The sequence below is a fragment of the Rhea pennata genome, chromosome Z (assembly GCF_028389875.1).
Source record: "Rhea pennata isolate bPtePen1 chromosome Z, bPtePen1.pri, whole genome shotgun sequence".
Classification (NCBI taxonomy): domain Eukaryota; kingdom Metazoa; phylum Chordata; class Aves; order Rheiformes; family Rheidae; genus Rhea; species Rhea pennata.
Window position 1 is genome coordinate 18201119 of NC_084702.1, and position 22356 is coordinate 18223474.

A 22356-nucleotide genomic window follows, 5' to 3' on the forward strand; every position below is an offset into this window, starting at 1 on the left:
CTTGTCTTTTTTTGAGTTCAAGTGTGTTTTTATCTTAAAATTAATTTTAAGTAATTAAAACTCAGGTGCAACCTAACTTCAGGATCTCAGCTACATCAGTCTTTTAACTAGTCTCAGTTAGAGAATATGGCTAAAAGTATTCCAAAGATGAACCCATTTGTTTGAGACAAAATTCTATCACTTAAAAATTAAATGAAGTTGTAAATTTTATTTTTCCTTTACATATGTACATACTGAAAACATTTATTTCAGATATTTCTATTTAAAAGAAACAGATTGTTTAAACATAGAAGAAGATTGTTTAAACACTTTCCACGTACAAAATTGTAAACTAAGGCCATTGGTCTCCTTACTATCTTGTAGCAAAACCTAGTTTGAACAGCTAGGATATTAGACTGCAACATAGTGTGTGTGTGTGTGTGTGTGTGTGTGTGTCTGTGTGTGTGTGTGTGTGTGTGTGTATAATATCTGCATCACTCACCATTGTAGTCATAAGAATCTATAAAGATTAGGTTTCTGTTATGATGTGAGGAAAGTACTTTCTGTATTTAACACTTCGGTTAGGTACACTTAAAGTTGTAACTTTACGGTGAGTATAAATAGTTATTTCAATGTCAAGTGTATTGACAATGAACTATTTTAGGTGAAATACCATGATCTCATTTAAGAATCAACAGGAAATACATTTTAAAGTACCAGTAAATTTGACAGTATTTTACAAAACGTTTATGATCTCACTTGGTATATTTTCAGAACTCACTTCTCTGATGTCCATGGTTCTTGGTGACACTCTAAGTGGCCCTTTACTACACAGAAACAACTCATAGTGGGGTATTACAGCTGAATATACGTAACTTTATTTAATCTCAAGAACTATACTGAAATGACTTAGTTCATTTTGATTTTTCATTTCATTAGCCTCCATATCCCTAAACAGAAATAGTCATGTTTTATAAAGGTGAATTAAGCTCAAAGGTAGTCATCATTTTGTGATGACAATTACGGTAAAATTGGACACTGGCAGAAAATTATTTTCATTATAATCTTTCGCATATAGGGCCAGACACTCATGGTAGGTCAAGAGGGTTGAGGGCAAAGTGTGCTGTAAGCCTCCTCTAAATACACAGAATCACAAGATTGATGTGAAATGGTCTACTTGTCAAGTGAAAGATGAAGCAGCTTGAGATCTGCTCTATTGGATACCACCTGCCAGCTGCCTTGAGGTTTGCTGCAGTGAACAGGGAATGAAAGAATACAACAAACCGCAGACAAAAGCTCTTCTCCTGAGCATTCATATTCCCAGCTGGTACGAAGGATGCACAACAGTCCTGCTACAGGGTGGCCATATGATGCTTGAGAATCGCTCTACACTGAACAAAAACACTTGGAATCAGCAGCGCTGGGACTGCAATGTCTCTATCTAATGTCTCCAATAGCACAAAGCACACTGCACAGTGTTAGGTCCACACACCTTTCTCTCCTTTTAATACCATTCTCAAGTACAGCAAAGAGAACTCCTAAGTCGATCGTTTTGATCATTTTATGTAACCCTTAAGCTAGCTACCTGTTTAGAATATACAAACATAGAATATGCTTTTACTTCCCAGAATGTTCAGAAATCACTTATTGCAGCTGTTCCAACAATCTTTTAGAAATAAAACCTCTACATAGGATGAAAAGACTTTTTACCAGAAGCTTAATTGCTACTTGCTAAACCTCACAGGCCAGTGCAGACCAGGCAATACATCAAAGACCAGGCAGCACCAAAGCAATAAAAACTTGGACCCCCCCCCAAAAAAAAAATTTATTAACAGTCTAAAAAAGAACCCACTAAAATGCAACATGGTGCACTAAATACTCTCATAACAACTGTTGAAAAAGACAAAAAGCCCACTATATTGGAATTAATTCAAGCAGGCAATGGATCAAATCCCACTTACCAATAAGAGAACAATTTTACCCCTTCACTTAATTTTTTACTTCCCAGTTTTAGTTCGCTAGGAAGACCACGTTATTTTGCAAAGACATGTCAGAAGACTAAGATTCATCTTAATGGACAGGACCTGCAAATATTTCGTGAGACATTAAAATTACCTTTCAGCCACTCCTAATTAATCCTTCAGTTCCACAGATAATTTCTTGTGTCTCTCTTTGAAATATAGGACTGATGACCTCACTGTTTCTCTTCTTGTTCACTCTGCTTCCTTCTTTATAGTTGAAAATTGTCAGACTATGCTGACAATGAAGATTGCTCCTTCTCTATGAGATATGAATATGGTGTTGTGTGCTCAGAAAAGAATCTGAGTTCTCCAAGTATATCAGTCAATCTATGAAAACATATTACCTCTCCCTGTAAATCCTACCTCTGAATTAATAACTTGGGAAGAACTTGATGAAAATAAATTATATTCTCATCTCTATTCCTTTCAGCAACCTGCTTTACTACTTGCCTGTAGATGTAGTCAACTAAATATAAGTTAAATAATATAGATAAAGAAGAAAAAAATGTTTTCTTTCTAAAAATGTAAGTTACAGTACATATGAAGGAAAAATGAATCTATTTCAACCAGATTCATATATATGATTAGAAAATAATATTAGCAAATTCATTCAGAACCTATTATAGGTATGGCAGATAAGAAGCACCACTTGTCTGTTATGCAAAAGCATCACTTCAATTACTATATTAAAAAAAGACAAATATAATCTCTGCACTTAAAAAAAAAATACCCTTCTATTTGCAAAGCACAAGCGATCATCAGGGACAGAGGAAGTATTATTGTTAAGGTGAGATAAGGGCAGTCTGGAAGTAAAAGTGTTACCATGCCTAGTACTAGACCAGAGAAATAGCTAGGCCTGTAGATACTTCCGTAAGGAGAAAACTACTCATAATTGATAATTTTATGAATATATAATTTCTCTGAGTTGTTGTAAAAATAGATATTCCTCTTCATTATAGCTAAAGCAGAGACTTGTTGCACCTAATGAAAGCAAAAGCGTGTTGTTACGCTTATATCAATATTAGTTTCTTTTAACCCAAACAGAAGCACACTAACAGAGTTTAATATACTTTTGCATCCAATGGTTCAATAAAAATAGTACTGCCATTGCTAGGTAAAGCAAAACCTCCCACCAGCAGTGTCTCATGCAAAATGTGCACAGCCTCAGTACCATCCTGGTAGGGTTGTTTCCAGCTTGTTAGGAGAACTTGCTGTCTACTGAAGCTCAGGTACCTAGTTGCTTTTGTTAGGACATAGTGTCTGTGTGGGGGAAAACTCGGGAACAGTTTGCAAGTGGAGACCCAGAAGTATAAATGGTCTATTGATGGTCCATTACTGGTTATGGAAAATGCAAAACCTTGAAAGCTGTGAAAAAACTGCTCTTGCACTAAGGAAAGAAGCAGTGGCTAAGCAAAGGAGGAAGACAGTTGAGCAAGAGGAGAAGCACCTGCTTCAGCCGAGGAGAGTAACACTCCCGGGCACCACACAGCATGTAGACCAGGGCCAGGGGCCAGGTCTCGCAATTGCCTAGAAAGTCACACACCGTGTAAAAGGATAAGATCCAAAATTAGGCAGGTGGAAGGTGCCTACTTTCATCTTGACTTCTCTTTGTTGAAGAGCCCTTAGGCCTGACTAATTGACTTTGGCATCTAAGACCATCAAGGACTGCAGCCACCAGCACTTACAACATGACATTAGCTCTGGGGTATTGTATACTCACAGCTAATTTAAGATACGATTGTTAAGGACTGATCATCTTGAATGTGTAGTGATAATGATTAATAATATGCAAGAACTATTACCATGAAGTGTGTTATTAGTAAATGTCAGTTTCGTAATTTTTTTTAATTTAAAACTGTCTTAATCTATCAGTCTTCTGATACTCCAACACAGTGAGCTCCAATTCCCTAACATATGCATATACATACATACACACACGCATGCATATATATATATATATACACATATTCAGTTGCAACACTATAAAAGAAAGGTGCTTTCTAAATGCATGGGATTGTGTGGTATGTCTTCTGTTTGCGGACAAACTACAGTTAATGTGCAGTCTTTGAGTTTTTGGAAGGGAGAGTGAGAAAGATTTACATATATTATCTATTTTTCTATGAATAAGAGTGAAACGTTAAAAAGAGTGTGATCGGGAGTGAACAAAAGTGCTGAAGATAGACAGCTGGGAATTATACTTTGCCAAAGCAGAGGGAATGAAACAAACTGTGGGAAGGAATGTGAGCCAAAATGTAAGCAAAAGACAAAATCAAAGAGAAAAGTCAAATCTTATTGCAAATTAGGAGTCTACATTGCAATGTAGACTTTGGAAGAAGACTGTCAAGTCTTCTTCCAAAGTGGATATCTAATTTGTGGCTGTGCAATGTGCAAACAGAATAAAAGAAAAGGAAAGGCTGGAAAGAAGAGCATTTCAAACATCAAGAGAGGAGATAAATAGCACTATGTCTTGAGGACTGCACTAGTGGGGATATTTGAGAAGTAATGTGAAGTGCAAAAAGTGGAAAGAGTTGGCAGGAACTGATGCTGAAAATCTCAGCGAATGGCAATTTAAAAGCACTATTGACAGTAATGAAGAAGAAGAGGAATTTAAAAGCAAAATAAGCTATTCAGTGTGTGATATGTTGAGTCATGGTGGCTCCAAAGCTTTCTGGAGAAGCTTTGGGATAGGAAGACACAGATACAGAATGGGATCAGCAGTGAGAAGGCAAAAACATGGCAACAGAAGTGAGAGTCAGCAGATAAGAAATAATAGAGGAAACTGTAGAAGGAAATGAGATCATTGAAGAGTGGAATGAAGGTCTATAGAAAATCAGACAGGGAAGAAGAAATGAGTAAGACAAAGCAGCAACTGGAACAACTTTGCAGAAACTGAAATAACAGTATCCGAAAGAACACAGTAAATGTAGTCAGAATACTAATACAAACCAGGAGGTTAAGCAAGCAAGATATGCAGTATTGACAACAGAAGGGTCAGGAGAAAAATGACAGAAAGCAAGGAAAAAAATTGGAGGAATAAATTAGATTTATTCAGAAGAATTCTTCAGGGAATTCTTGCCTACATTTTCTTTTGGGAAAAAAAGTCAAGATGAGTCCTAAAACTCTCAGATAAAAGACGCTCATTACACTTTTACAGGCTTCAGAAACAGAACAGGAAATACCTTCCTGAGCAGCATTCTGAGATACTTCCCCCAGTAGGAGCTAAGTTGGGCAAGATAGCAGACTTATCTCTTATTAAAAAAACTCTTTATTTAAAAAACTCTTATTTTTTAAAATTAAATAAACAATGAAGGATAGAGCTGGATATTATCAAAACACTTTTCTCTCAGGCGATGCGAAACAAGAGATATTACCGGTACTTGCATGACAACTTTCTCCACAGGGGACAGGCTAAACTAGGAGCTTTCCTCTTCCCTAATTTTTCTTCAAGGATGCTAAAGTATTTGTTATCCTTTTTGTTTTCCAAATCTATGAGGTGGCTTTCTGTAAACCATGGATGAACTGCAGATAAAATTATTGCTCCCTGGAAAGGGTAGGAAGTTTGAAATGAAGCAAGTTGAAGCCATCTCCATACACGCAATAAATTTCTCCTCTAAGGGAGAAGTGTATTGTGCCCCTGTAAACACAGATTTTGCTGCTACAGGCACAAAGCCACGGGCAGCGGCCTCGTGGCTCCACGGCCATCACGGGTGGTGTCAGTGGTTGGTGCGTGACCCGCCGTGGCCTGGCCCAGGGCGGATAAAAACAACCACGAGCAGGCACAGGGCTGAGGAGGAGAGGATCTGGGACACGAGCACTGAAGCTGACAGCCTCGCTGCTGGAAGGAGCATGACCCAGAGTGAAAGGTAGCAGCAAGTTTAACAGCAGGGGAAAACAGTGAATACTACAAAGTTTTCTCATATAACAAGATTCACTGAATTATTTCTAACATTTTTCCGTATTAATTTGGACTATAAGTGTCAGCCTCATTGTAACTGGACCAGTAACTGCTTACTGTATTTTGATTAGACTGTTAAGAGTTTAATTGGGTTAGCAGTTAATTCTTGGTCCCATCCACATAACACTTTCCCTTTATGGTCATGACAATATTTTGAATGTAAGAAATTTATGCTTTGCTTTTTGTACGTTTGCAAAAATTAATGTGCAGCCAAATTTCACAGGTCAAAACTTTTTTGGCAGGGGAGTGAAAATATGAACTGGTTGACTTTATTGTACTTTGGTAGAGTAATTAATCATAAAGTTAATGGAATGTGAAATTCTTATACATCAGGCAGTCGCCTACTATCTCTGTTGAAAATAAAATGTCATAGCAAAATAATCTCAGAAGAAAAAATACTTTAAATACAGATTTTTATCCTTTCTTGCATGAAAATAGATTTTATGTTCTAAATAAAGTTTTCTGTGGAAGAAGGCTGTAATAACAGCCAATACACTGAGAAAGAACATGGCCGGGAGAACATATTTGAAGAATGTTATGACTGAGAATTCAATGATGTAATTTTAACTTCAAGCACTAACATTAGGATACAAGTGATCAAAAATATCAGATTTAACTATATTTTGTTGGCAGCGAATGAAAGGCTAATGTTCTTTCAGTGGACATTAACTCCTTAAAATAGAATTAATTAAAATTAAAAATCTTCTTATCTTTTTATTTTTTGCAGGAGCGTTTTTATAAATGGAAAAGTCTCTGAGTATTTATTTTTATTTTTAAATCACTACTTTAAAGTTATGCAAGCCTTTCATGTCCCTGACCCATAGATGACTATACTTCAGGATTCATGAGAAATCAGGTAAATACAAAAGACAAATAGTTTTTATTTCCTCTCCTCAGAATATGCACAATCTACTTTTAAATGATTCAGCCACAATGAGTATATTGCAAATTAAGAAAAAAAAAAGAAAAAAGAAAAAAGAGACACCTCAAGCCTATTTCACCGGTAAGAAAGCAATTTGATTAACTGTTGACTTCCAAAGCAGAGATGTCGTATAGCTGCACAAGGGTCTTGCACTTTAATATATGCACTCAGCCCTCACCACTATGTCAGGAATGAAAAGACATATGCAAATAGATATATTCTTACCAGTGTTTTGAATAAAATATTAGTACTTCTCTCTCTCTACTAAAAATATCTGCTCATCTAATTAATCTTTTTGGTTGCTTCCCATTGGCGATTCAGAATGATCCCTGGATCCACCCAAGATTTTCGTCTTTAATATTTCTAACTTAAAAGCCTTGCGTATAGAACAAGAGTAGTTACTAGTCCTAAAATGCATGATGTTGACTTTTGAACCACTAAATTTCATCTGATTTTTGTTACTCTGACCCTCAGGACACTCAGGTTCTCCTACACAGTATTCTGAATTTCTTCTGGTACTGTCTCCCAACACTGCATCAGAAGGGTCCTATTCTGGTGACAAGTGCACCAAGGAAAATGTTAAATCAGATCATACTCAAACAGATCTTGAAGGAAATTCACTAGATACTTCTAGCTCAGTAATTTGCATTCAGCGCTATGTTTTGTCATTTTCCTGGAGAAATTTTCCTCATCTGCTTTACAGTTCTACTTCAGTGTAGCTAATAACAGTGATCCAGTAAACTCAAAATTTAAAATTTAGATAATCTTAAAAAATTCTAGATAGATTTAGATAATCGTGTGTTGTCTAAAAGTCATCAATCTTAATTTTTACTTGGGTTCTCTCAGAAAAATCTATCTCTATCTGAAAAATCTTTGTAATGCCAGAAATATGAAGATAAATAAAATAAAGTAATAGTAATAATTTAAAAACCCCAGCAGCAATGCAACAATCAGACATTGGACAGTTCTTTTCTAGTGTATTGACATACGTTTTCCCAGTGAACTGCTTCTGAAGAAGTAGTCATCATTTCTGTGCACTGTGTTGAATTTGTGCCCAAACGAGTTCCAACAAAAAATATTGGAGAATGATATGTTTGTAATACACGAAAAATTCTGAGAGTTTGCTGAACCAATGCCTATTATTTCCATTTTCCTATTACATTTCTTAGGTGTGAGTTACATATCTAAGAAAGAATATTTTTAACAAAATAAATGGTAAATGCTATATTTTACAAAGCAAAAAAATACTGTAACTATGGAACTGGATGGTAACGGTATACTTTAAGAGCATGTGTGATATATTTAATGCACATGTTAAAGGCAAGAGAAATCTACTTACTGCGAATTCAGCCCAGTGACAAAGAGCTTTCTATTGAGAACAGCGTTTACTATTGTCAACTGTTCCACCTATTAGTATTGGTTGAGAAGTTATCGATTAAATTGCAATGAAAAATCTTTATTGGGGAGCTTCCAAGATAAAAATATAAATTATCACAGTGCCATTGGGAAAAGAGAACAACAGCAGGCCTCACGGATGCACCCACCTCCAATGGAGCATACTCAGCTGCTGATGTCTACTACTGATGAATACCACTGTTGCTACCAATAGCACTAATAGCAGGCATCTTCATCAAAAAAGCCTTCAACTATGGGAAGAGAAAACTTGCTTTATCATCTTTATTGGAAGCTCCCACTACTGCAGAGTGTAAGTGAATAGATTTTTGCATACAAACACACATTCATGTGTTTACATTTCTTCAGGATATGAGAAACTTACTAACAACTCCAGGAGGTGCGAAGGAACCACCTGGCTTCCGCAAGTCACCTTTTTTTTTTTTTTTTTTTTTTTTTTTTTTAAAGCAAGAGAAGTGTAAAAACAAAAAAAAGAAGAAAATCAGTCTGATCTTTCAAGTCTTGGCTTTACTAGAAGCACTTGATATAAATAAAAAGCAATAGAGGAACTGAAAAGCCTCTTTCCTCTTCTTTAAAAGCAATATCGACAGCATTTACGTGAAAACTTCTTTAAACTCAGTAAGAGTTCGTATTGTAAAGCAAACTCTATAAGCTGTTGATTTTTCTTATTTTAGTACATCAACACCAATTTCCTGAGAAAAGAATGTATTTTCAATGGGTATTTAACAATAGGAGAACACAAACAGCCCTGTAAAGCTTTATGAAATAGTGGCCTGAAACTGAGAAGATTTTTAAGGATGAAAGCAAGCTGTTAAAAAAGAAACTGTTACCTACATTTTGGAGGCATTATGAGGAAAGTTCAAGAACTGAATAGCATTTCTGAGTCATATACCTGGGCGATCTTGTGAATTCTACTCATCCTATTTTATCAGCAGAAAGGATAGAAACAATTGCAATGGACAAGCATACCCCAAGCACAAAGAAAAAGTTATACGTTAAAACTGGAAGCATTTAAACTGGAACATAAGGCAATGTTTTTTGATTTCCTATTCTATAAATAACTCAAAAGATGCCTAAGACCCTGCTCCAGGGATTTGTAAGAGAACGTATTTAGCTGTTACGAAGAAAAATTCTGTAACATTTCAAGGTATCTGAACAGTCACTGTTTTAAAACTATAGAAAAATAAATAATAAGTTGTAATGGGATGGAAAGTATGCTACTAATTCTTGTTTCTACATTTTATTTTAATGTGTAGTCACTCTTACCAAAAATACAGCAAAAGTCCTGACGTGGTTTTGTATCACCAGAAAACAATATTCTATTTTTTGAACAATCTTTGACAGATCTGTGATGTCTAATGAACATCTCCACTTTAAGTCTTTCAGAAAAGAAAAGTAGTACTGGTTAAAAATAAAATTTGAATCCTATATAATGGAAGAAGTCCTTGAAAGTTTTTTTTTTTTTCCCTCTGTTTCAAAGTCGATTGCTGAAATAGTACACACTCCAAAACTGACTGCGCATCATTGACCAGTTTGGACAGTTTCCGACACACAGGCATGAGGAAGAAAAGCAGCCAGTGATAAGAGCACAGAAATCAAAAGAAAAGCAAAAATTAGAAGAAAGGGGAGAAGTTTTTTAAGTTGTCTGATGCAATTTATGATCTTTGTTCTAACATGAACAGTAGAAAAGGAGTGTTGTGAATGCTTATAGTTCATATAAAACTGATGATCTTGGCTTCTGTAACAGAGTAGGTGGGTATTTCCTTTTCAACAAGAAGTCTGAAAGAGTCCCTTGGTTTATTAGTATAAAGCCTGCTGCTGTTAGTACTGTACTTAGTTTTCATTTTGGCAAACACCATTGCTACAAGAACTCTTTAAAAAGAAAATACAGCAAGATGGCGCTTTATTATTTTTATAAAAGAAAACATGAGGCAATGTAGTTATATGGCTTGTTATCATCTTCTCTGTGTGGATAGACAGCCATTTTCTAATCAAAACACTACAATAAATCTGTTAATGATATTTACTCTAATCATATATGCTTTAATCAAATGAAAAGGCTTTTTAATTAGGTGATCACGGAGGGAAATAATACATACATACATACATACATACATACGTATATATATATATATCAACAAAGAATGAGGAGGCAATTCAAGCTTCTCTTCTGACAAAAAGATCCTTTTGCCAGTAGATATACAACCATCATACATTTTTAGTGAGAGAAGAAAGATCTCATTTTGAACAGGTCTTTTCTTTTAACATGGTACAAAGGGTGAGGAAACAGATTCTAAACGAGTTTCAGCCTTGCCTGAAAATTATGAATGGAGCAGAATATTTATCTAGTACACAAATGAAAATTATCCTTATCTGACACCCTTCTTCCCCCTCCAAATAGTAACACATAAAAATGAAAATGTGACTTTTTGCTAATAGTAGATGTGAGCATACTGACAAATTCCTCCACACGCTAATTCCTTATCTAGCCTTATACTCCAAACTAATTACACAGGCTTTTTTTTGTGTGTGTGTGTTCTTTTTCCCTTTAAATTATGCCAGTACTGCCAATATTGTCATTACAATGGATAAAAAATTAAGAGTACTGAACCCTCTCCTAGCCAAATGTGTAGCATTTGTAGCAGATAACGGAGCACTAATGTGAGAAAACCGCAATGGTGCTCTTCAAGGAGTTCAAGATGTCAGACCATATGTTCATTGACATGGGATGTGTCTTGTCATGTAGGTCAGTCTGTTGCCAAGAATAGCATCATATCCCACAGAAAATGTGATCCAGAAGAACTGTGATTGACTAAAGGATACCAAGAGAGACAGGAACATTTCCAAAAACTCTGATAATTACTGGAGGTTCAAACACCAGGGAGTTTGAACTATGTTAAGAAAATTCAGTAGCTGACTTAACAGAACTGTGTGGCAAGGAACTTAATAATATGCAGTTTCAGGTTTATTATGCAGCTAAAAAATGCAGAAAACTGTGTACCAACATGCCTGTCTATTTATATTAACAAAAATACGGCATCTCTGCTCACTCTGCTCCTCTCTAAGAATCTATTGCTTATTTCCAGGCCTCCACATTCACCTAGGAATGTGAATAAACATGAGTAAAAAGTATATATTCTGTTTCAGGTGATGCGGCCCCATTCAGGATACAAGTAAGAGAGGTAAATATTCAAAAGAATAAAAACAGTGAGAAGTCTTTATAACATATTCAGCTTATTAATATCCTTCCTCAAACACGTTTTCTTCTCTCTCCTTCTCAGCCCTCATTTTCTAGGACTAAATTTTCATCAGTCAGAAAACAGAAAGAGACCTACACCCTAAATTTCCATGAATGGAAATAACAATTAGTGATGCTTAGTGAGCCATAACCCTCTAGAACTGTTTCCATGAAGCTGTATCTAGGAACTGCAGGAATAAAATGAAAACTGAGGTCATTTGATACTGTTGATATTTCTGTCTTATTTTATTTTTTAGGATTATAACATATTTCTAAGAGAATAAGGAATATCCTACTAAGAGGAACTGTGTCTTGTATCAAGAAAAAAAAGAGCAAAAAAGAGATCACTACCACAATTCAATGTAATTATTAAAAAAAAAAAAAAAAAAAAAAAAAGAAAATTTAACACAGGTTAAAACAATTTTAAAGCTGTTGTTAGACCATTCTGTTCTGACAGAATTATCATAGACATTTCTAAGTAGCTGTATTATTCCCCATGAAAACAAAATTCTGCTGTGTATATATACATGTATATGCATGGTAGCATAAACTGTGTTATGAAAATTAAGCCAGAACTACCTGCAGAAGAAGAGTATGTATGCAGTCAATGCATTATTAAAAAATATTTAAGAGAATCAGCATATTATCTATAACAAATTAGTCATAATGATGTTTTTTGAACATTTTTAAAGAGGAACTAGTCTAACAGCCTTCTGCATCTGCAGAGCTATTACTGAGGACCAAGGAATTTTGAACTTGCCTTTTGTTTTCCATTTAAATGTATAAGACTTTTTTTTCAGAAATATTAGAAACTTAAAAGTGCAAGCTTGATTATATGAAGAAACTTTTTCACTTCTGTAAGCTACAATGCATAAAAATAGATGAAAAGAAACAATGACAGTTTGCAAGAACTAAGTGCAATTTTAATTATTTACTGCTACAGTAGGGTTGAAGAACAATTCCATTAGAATAATATTAAGAATCACTATTGTCATAAATGAAAATGCATAAGATGCATTAGATTTGTTTTAAAAATACATTTTGATTATCACTGAAACATACAGATTCTTCATTAAAGAGTATTTTTTTTTTAAATTTGATCTTGTTTGTACGTAAGTATGTTTTTATCTTAGAAAGTTATCCATCTATACGTTTATTTGGACCTATGTGAGAATTAGTCAGATTCAAAGGTCAATAATGATAACAAAAATCTAGGCATGGAAATGAAAGCTGGATAAGGCCTGCATTTCATCAAGTTTGATGTCATAGGACACGAAAGAGAAACTCTGGGGGATTTGTTTTTCCCCCAAAAAATCCAAATAAATACAATGCCAAAATAATGGAACAACAGTGTCCACAAGAATTTTTCAAAGCTAAATAAAACATTCTGAAAACTGAATCAGCACGGGTAGCAGTATGTATTTACAGATGAAGATATGTTTCTACTGATTTGCACATTGCCAGCTCAGATAAATGTATTCCCGATGCACACAGTCACAGTTCAGAACTCTGTTCTTTTTCTTTCAAACAGCTGCATGCAGATTATCATTTTTATTGGAAAGAATCAGAGTTTATGCATAAATTAATGTCAGAGTTGTGGGAAATTTCATCTACTTAGAGGATAAGAATGATGACAGTATTTCTGAGAGTATCTTGATTTGCAATCAATTCACAGGAGGATGAGATGACTTTAGATAGTGATTTTTGACTCCAAGGTCATTTTCTCTGTCACAATGGTTGAACAAGCTGTCCTACTGCTTTGACCAATGACTTCAGAAACTGCTTGTAAAAGTTGAGATTTTAAGGACTAGTCAGAAACAGGTGCAATTCTCCTCTTCTCATACCACCAGTCCTGCAAAGATGTGCTCCTGGACTCCCCAGGAAACTAGAGTTATTATTCATATTTAGTAGTCTTAGCTATTCTAGGTGCCAGAGCATGGAACCTCATACAAGTCCATAATGGAATAAGACCTTTATTGCTGCTGGAATGGGATAGCTCTTTGAGCCTATAAAGGGAGATTGTATTTAATACAAAATTCCTATCTTGCCAGTGAACAGATGAATTTACATTAGCAATCACAGTACTGTAGATCTTAATGAAATTAACTTTTAACTATTGTTACCTATTTATAAAATAAATATGCGATTATTAAAGTTATATTTGTATTGAAAAGACTTCTTTAATTCTGTCAGCAAATCTCTAACTGAAAGAGTTTAAGAAAGAAATAAGTAAACCTTGTCCTTTGTTTTGGAACAGATGTGTATGATGGGTTCAATTTTTTGTTTGAAACAAACACGGTATTTGTTACTTTCAACCAGAAAAGTAAAATCTGATCTTCAAAATGGGAATAACTTTATAAAATAAAATGTTTCTTTGGATGGCTTTACTTCTCCTATACTATCTTTTATCCTGCTGCACCTGGACTGACTAGTTTCTAAAACTTCTTTACTTTTAGCATTGACTTTGAAAAAAGAAAGTCTCATGTCCTAACACATGAAAAAGTACTTGTGAGGTCTGCCAAACCCAATGGACTGGTGTGTTAACTCATCACCATGGACATGAGTAGTCAACTAATGGTGACCAAATTCCACCTCAATCTTGGGATTTGGATTAATAGATTTAGGAAGGGACTGACACATTGCACATTGCATTCCAGGGCTTGGGAATCCAGGCACATACCAGTTGTTTGTTTTTCCAGACTAGCACTGAATGGGAGCTGAGTCACTGAGAGGTAATGGAAAGGCCTAGAGAATGCATTAGGCACAGTAGGGACACCAGTGAATAAAAGGTACCTGATAGACCGATAAATACCAGTTATCAAACAATATTCTTAGCCCATCAGTAGAAGGTTGGAAGTTTGACAAATTGTTTTCAAAAATACAAGTGTATTGAGCATCCTTCAAGCTATTTTGCCCTATAAAAATAATAAAACCACTATAAGTACTAACAGAATTTAAGATTCTTTCTTGTTCATTTTAAAAATCTAATGTACATCTACTGAACGACAGCAGCTCAGATCAGGCACTGTCTGGGACCAGAGTGAAACCATTTTCTCAGAGAGTCAACACACCCTATTTTTTTTCACAATGGATGAGTAAATAGGTAGATGTACAGTGTAATCTGAAGGTAAATAGGTTGAACATGTTGAAAAGTGAATTATCAAATCTGGAAGGAACTCTACTAGCAAATCTCTGTCTTGTTCAACTGTCTGTACTCTCCGGAATTGAAGATGCATCAAAGAAAGAGTAGCAACTTCTTATTTAGGCAATTCCAGTCCATGGATTGTTTCAGAAACGATCGTAGTTGTATTTTGTTAAGCAGCAATGGCAGAATGCACCTAACATTCTGAGTGTTCTGTCACGTTTTTGTATTTCCTAAATACAACACTAAGTAGGAAGACATTTTCAATCTTTACATTATGTGCAGCTTTGAGAAATAAATTTCAGTGCTTCTGAATTGGTTCATGCTGCTACCACTCTTTATGGTTTCTAACAGATGAAGGAACACAATATAATCCAACAAAGCTAAAAATAAAGCATCATAAAATAATAAAGTTAAAAAAGTAGAAAATAATAGTTGTTAAATAGTCTAATCTAAGAGGCACAGAACACTTTATGAATGAACTAGGGCAATAGGTCTTCTGCAATAGAGAAAGCAGGAGAAAGGAGAGGAGAAGAGAAATCTTGCTGCTAGAATGATTACTTTCTCACAGATTTACTCATAAAAATTTACATAAGCCAATTGCTTATTGAAGTGAAAGGAAAATTCTGGATCATATGCAGAATATGACCAAATACAAGGAAATCCATGACAGGATGTACGTAAGAAAGATACTGATGTATTGCATTGGATAGGTGAAAGATTTAAAGAGCACTTGACCAGCACTGCTAACTACTTTCTTTCCATTAATAAATAGTAAGGTAGTTTGTTGTGTATATACACTTTCAGACAGCCTCACCACACTGGGTGAGGAAAAGAGGGAAACATGACTGACAGCTTACCACCGTAATGCTGCTCATAGTTTGAAAATAGCAAGTGTCTTCAAAGGCCTCACTGCCCCTGGGAGCAATTTCTTGACAGAATACTGACTGAAGAATAAATTTAATTTAATTTGCAATTTGTCCAGCAAAAGTGCTATTAGGGAGGAGGATAAATTCACACCTTCAAGATTTCCATAAATATAAAAAGAGCTTCAGTTACACTACGAATATAGTTGTTTTCCCCTTCTTCACACTTTTCCCTGTATCTACACCTGTTACGTTTTAATGAATTACTGTCAAATAATTTCATGAGATTAGGTAGCATACTTGAAAAATAACAAGGTTCAGTGAGTTTCTGCACTCAAATTCAATAAATACTAGATGTGTTGAAGAAACAATCAGTTGCTCAGATAAATGAAGAATTTTCCTGAAGCGGAGGTTAGTGGCACAAATCAATAAACTGAAATATGCATATTGTCTGTATGTCAGTAATACAACATTTATAATTCAAGGAATATTTACCTTATGAATTGTAAATGGAAAGTAAAGCTACACAAAAGTATAAACTGAACACATGCAAATGTGGAACACTGGATTTTCAAAAGCTGATACCAATAATTTCAAAGAAAATGAAGCCACTTATACAGATATATAAGTAGTAATCCCAAAATCTAACCTGAAATCTTCCCATCACTTCACAATATCAAGATACAAGTGCACCTTAGTTTCTTAAAGAATTTTCTTTTTGATTTTCTAATTTTGAAGTGGAAGCAAAAAGAATTACAAAAATTTCTGTGCTTGGGAGTCTCAAAACTCCCAGTAGTTCTATGCAACTAAGAATGCACTGGAAACCATTAAATCATTTTCAGGTATTTGGTGTACATGCAGCTGAGACATGCCTATGATAAAATAAAGCATGCACATGTACATGATTAAATGCATGCACACAATTGTATGTGTCTTACTGACCTAAAATATTTCAATCATCTGAATATAGGCTTTTTTTTCCTATAAAAAACCCCTGAAGACTCTACTTTTTAAAAAAGGAGAAAATAGTTTTAAATAGAAAAAGTTATCTGTCAAGTGGCAATGGTACACTAGTAACAATAAAACTCCACAAAAAATATTTATTCTCCACCAAAAAGGCATTCAAAAATTTAAGATAATTTTTTTCATAATAATTGGATTCTGTAATATCTCCTGTTTCTGAAGGCAAGAATTTTTAGAGATTAAGAAAAAAAGATTAAATATCTACATGTATAAAAAGATGGAATATAACAGTTCAGTCACCAGGCACAAACCTTGTCTACAGACATTTGCTTTATACAGTCCCTTCCGTAGGCTTTTCTAGCATATCTTTAAACTATTTTTTTTTTGTAATTCTTAATATTTTTGATCTTAGTATGCTTCACTGTTTTTACCTTTTCTTAATATCTCCACTTTTATTTTATTCATAGTCAATTTCTCCATTTGTGTTTTGTTGCAATATTACCATTCAAATTTAAATTTCATCTAGATAGGAGATATAAACTCATTGTTAATTGCTCTGTAAAATCACAGGCTTTAATCTTGAAGTCTTGTCTTTGCTGAACTCAGATTGATATTGATGTTTACTGAATCAATCCATAATTTTCCATTATGTAAAAATCAATCTCAATTTTCCATGACAACAGCAAATTTGTGTAAAACCTGGAGAGTTTCTTATACTGATCAAAACTTTCCTTTTGTTGGCCTATGAAAACTATTCAATGAGAGGAAGAAGAAAGAAAGAACTAAACAACTATAGATTTCAGGTTCCAAAGTTATCAACAAAGTCTTAATTTTTGAACAGAGAGGGACAGATAAGCGAGTTATATTTATTAAATGATCAACTATTAATCTGGTTTTTAATCATATTCAAGCTTCCTAGAGTGTAAGAGAATCTGATTTGTTAAGGCAAAAGTAAGTGTGGTATATTCTTGGGAAAACCTCACCTGAAAAGCTAGGATTAGTGTATTTAATTAAGTACTTTTAAACTTTGTTCTTGATTTATTAACTCTGAAAGTTTGTGTCTTTTTTTCCATTAAAAGAAATGCAAGTTGCTTGTAGATGTTAATGATGAATGCCTGGATACTGCATTGCTTACTCCCTTGTTCTGCAGCTACTTTGCAGATGTGTGCTGTTGACCATCAGTTGCTGATGCCAAACAGAATATTAGTCAGAACCTCCCTTTGCATTTACTCCTTTCTGCCCTGGTGTGTCAAATGCACTGTTTCATAAAGCACTATCAAGGCTGACAGGAGCAGAGCGAAGTCTGCATTTTATAGGTGGCAGGACTGAGGGCTGGAAGCTGTACAGCACAGCCACTCAAGCTGGTTGGACCCTGCTGTGGCTGGTATGGCACAAGGATGACATCAGGGTGTACAGCTGTCTAGAAGATTGAGAATGAATGTTAAGTGCTGTCATCATATTGTGTCACTCTTATATGATGGATTCTTTTTCTCACAAATTTACTTTCACTTAATCTTATTTATTTATTTATTTATTTTGAGACTTCAGGTCTTATTAAGAAAGCGAAGTTTCTTATTTTAATAGATGCAGATGAAACTCTGATAATGGGTGTAAAGACCCATGAAGAGGTACAAAGAAATCTTATATTTTGTTACAAAATGTAGTATTGAGAGCTGAATGTAGTTGAGAGCTCAGTCATCTTTGTCCCCTTGAGTAGGCAACATTGGCAAATGACCAGAGCTTAAAACACCTTTATGATGGGTCCTTGGGCTACACGTGACAGAAATCTAGACAGATTTTTCCCCAAAATGATATTTCTTTGGGGTCACAGCAGGGCAGAAATGTCTGAGCAGACCAGCTCAGGTGCTGTATTCAGTTACCCTGACTTCTGTCCTGTCTGTCTGATGCTAGTGCTCGCACGCTGCTGCCTCTTCTACCTTCAGTGTGGAGGTCATCACTGGCTACCTTTTTTCACGGGCAAAGTAACATCAGATAGCAGTGCACAAAGACATAAATCCTGAATGTTTGTGATGAAATGACTGACGTTCCTGGGGAGAGTCTTGGCATTTTACAGCCTCACGCATTCAGTGCAGCTACCTTTCCTTACTACAAAGGAAATTAACACTGAGGAGAGAACAGTGAGAGATACAGATCTCTCCTTTTCTCAGAAAAGCTAATCTGAGACAGGAAAACCATTTTCTTGGTAATACTGCATATGAAGAAGAAAAAAAAATATTTCTGTTAATCTTATAAAACTAGGAACAAAAAGTCAGTATACTTGAGGGAAGAGTAGACTTTTAATGCCAAAAGATGACTTTCTTAGGATTGTGAGATGCTATTAAGAGCTACTGCAAACTGACAGTTGAGCTTGTAGAAGAGCTTATACTGACCCTGAAATAAATAGCATAATTTGAAAATTTACTGATGCTTCCCCCCAAAAAACTGTTTCACAAGTCTCTCTGTGGATCTTTCATTCTATTGAATGATATTAAAAGAAAACCTGAAAGTACAATCCTCTGGCTCAGCCTAAGAGTTAAAAAATTATTAAGTGTATTTTTGGGTTTGCATTGTTAGGTGTTGTATACAAAATTCTTATTACATGCCCTAGCAAGCAACAAAGCTACTCTAAGCCTGTAGAAAACAGACTTCAAATACATGTCAGAAGATCAATAGAATTTGATCTTTATATTTCCTGTGGCATCATAATGAAAATAGTACAACCAAGATCACATAGACCTAGTTCAATTTTCAACTTTTTATCTGCTTATTCTAGGATTGAAGCCATTCGCTTGCTTTTCGACTTCATGAACTGTTTTCTTGAATACCAAATTGTCAGCTAATAACTGTAATAGGCACATTTAATAGAAGTGACAACTATCACCAATAAAATTAGAAAAATCTTTTAAAAGACATTTCTTGAAAAATTCCAATCCGAAATTATTTCATTTAAAAATATTTCACAATTAAATGGATGATTAATTGCAGATTTGTATATACAGATTTGTATATACAGATTTGTACACACAGATTTGTATAGAAAGTTCTCACAAAATCTTAAATGCAAAACTCACAGTAAAAAGGGAATATAAAATCCAATTTATTACTGTCAGTCGTTAAACATTTAATAACTTCCTACAGAGAGATTTGATCTAATATGAATATGGAAAAAAAAAAAAAAAAAAGTTCTGTATTGGTTCAAGACCAACCATGTGGGCAAGTACCTAGACCCTCTCTGTTTCCCTGGAACAAGAATGAGACTTTTAAAGTTCTTATCAGACTTCAGTGCTGGAAAGCAGATGAAAAGGATAGGAATAGTTCCCCTTAAATTGCCAGTGAATTCTCTGGGCATCACTCTGAATATTTCCCAGTTCTTTCTGTTCCATGGGAAAGGACTTTTCTCTGAGTGTGAAAAGTGTGTTGCTTATTTAACCAGTTGCTGTCATGTTGGAGCTCCAGGTGAGGTGCAACCGGCTCTGGCAGTGGTTGGCTCTGCGCTGGGGATTTAGGAAGCAGACAGGGCTACGAATGGATGCTGCCTCAGTGCATGCACTTGGTGGGGTGGAGTAATGAAGAAAGGGAATGGTGAAAGGGAACTCTCTGGTGGGAGAGAGGCAAGCCTGCCTTCTTTCTGGCAGCCACTGAGGGACTTGGCTACATATGGAAATGAACAGGAGGGAAAAGCACTCATATCTGTGCTGGAGCCATCCAAATCTGCCTGAGGATGAAACCTATGGTATTCCTGAGAGCTGCAAAAATACAGATTCTCAATCACTGAGAACTTCCTGAGTGGGGTGTGTTCATCACACTCATAAAAGATGTGCTTTTAATTACTATGGCTTTAAATCATCCTTTGTTTAGAATCAAACATGAATACATTGACAACTCAGAAATGCTAAATCTGCTGAATTGTCTTATACATAATTCTGCAATCATCGTCCAACCTTTTTTTCTTTTTTAAAGAATTCTGAAGTCTTAAAGAATATCGTGTGAAAAGAGAAACCATCTGATAATGCATTAATGTAAGATTTCAAAATATCTTTCAAAGGGGGAAGTGGTGATATAAAAAGTCAGCAGGGAACAGCAACACTTGCATCTCCATTTGTTTATTTTTTCCTGAAGCTCGCTTGATTTAGATGCAGCAGCCACGCTTATGCTGCTCTTTGCTCATTCACTTGTTCATTCATTGCCAACAAGGGGCAGATTCTCTAAAAATGAATATGTGGGACAAGTGCTGAAATTTCTATTGCATGCATTTGCTTGGCTGGAAATGTATGCATACGCACAACATAAAATTTAATGACCATGCTAAATATTTAAGTGTTAGGAAAATACATCAACACCTGCCTCCTCCTATATAGTACTTGATAACTTACGTATTGCAATTCTTGGATTTCCTAAAGCACTTTTTATAAATACTTTTTAATCACAAAATAAAATTGAGCAATTGAGCATTTGAAGTAGCTAGCCTTGTTTTGCTTTCATTGACTTTATGTAATTACTCCTGGTTTACTCTAATGTCATGCTAGAAACAGGCTGATTATGTTTCATTTTTCTATCTTCTTTTTAGAACTATGAGTGGCTTACAAAAAAAGTAATGTGCTTTATAACGCATATAAAAAATAAAAGATATTTTCTTCAAATAAGAATTATTAAATATATAGGTTAATAGCAGAGGGTGTAAACTTCAACCTGTTCCAATATTGTGAGTCAAGTTTCCACCAAAAAATATCCTTTTAAGGAAGTGTGATTAAAATGTGGTGTTTATCCATCCTGTCATCTTCAGTTTCAATTCATCACAACTACTGTAAAAAATGTATCTTATAACGTACCTTGCTTCTCTTGCAACACTATTTGCCATGACTTTGAAGAATATCTACCTTCACATAAGATCTATCAGATGACTACATGAATGTGTATGGATTTTACACCTGTGCTAGTGAGCTTTGGTTCAAGGTAGAAGTAATGACAGTAGTTGTAATATGTTGATAACCAAAATGCCTGAGGAAAAGTATCTGTACACTTACAGTGATACTGTGACTCATAATCTATCAAAGAGAAAAATGAATTTTAAAAATGTTTACATTTAAACATTGTGCATAATTAATAGAGGGACCATATTTCAAAAAGAAAAAAAAAATTACACTGAGAATTCACAAAGTACTTGGGGGAAAACAACTGTTCTCTTTAGAGAGCAGTATGGCACACCCATTATTCATTTTTGTTTTGCAAAAGAGGCGAATAGAATGAGGGAGAGTTTGAGAAGGAAACCTGCAGGAGGAAGGTCTTACACATTTGCAAGATAGGGTCCATGTGGTCTGAAGTGCTCTTATACAGACAGGATTTCCTACTCTTTTGACTCCTACCCCTGCTCCCTTCTGTTCACCTGTTAGCCCTCACCTCCTAGCTGCTGGACATTGCCTGGAAAGATGCACATTCCTGCCATGTTGCCTTAGCCAAGCGCATGCATTAGGTGGCGAAGAAGCAGCTCACGTGGCACAGAACAGTGTGGCGTGGAGCAGTGCTGTGCTGGGGCAGTGTTTGCCTGTCCCTTTCCATAAAATCATGGCCATGACATGACCTGATGGAAACACAAAGCAGGAGGTCACCTTTCCATCTGCTCCCTATTAGGGATCTGCCTCTGCTTTTAGTGATGCAGCTCCAGAACATTACACTGAAGAGTCATGTCATCCTTGCCCCACCCTCTGTGAAATTAGTATTTTACCTTCTTCATATATAAAATTACTCATACAGAAATATCCAAGCTAATGTTTCATCTTCCCCTTAACCTGAGGTTAAAACACCAGTTACCTTCATTCTTTCTACATCTTCTTGCATGGCTCTATCGGTAAATTTGGAC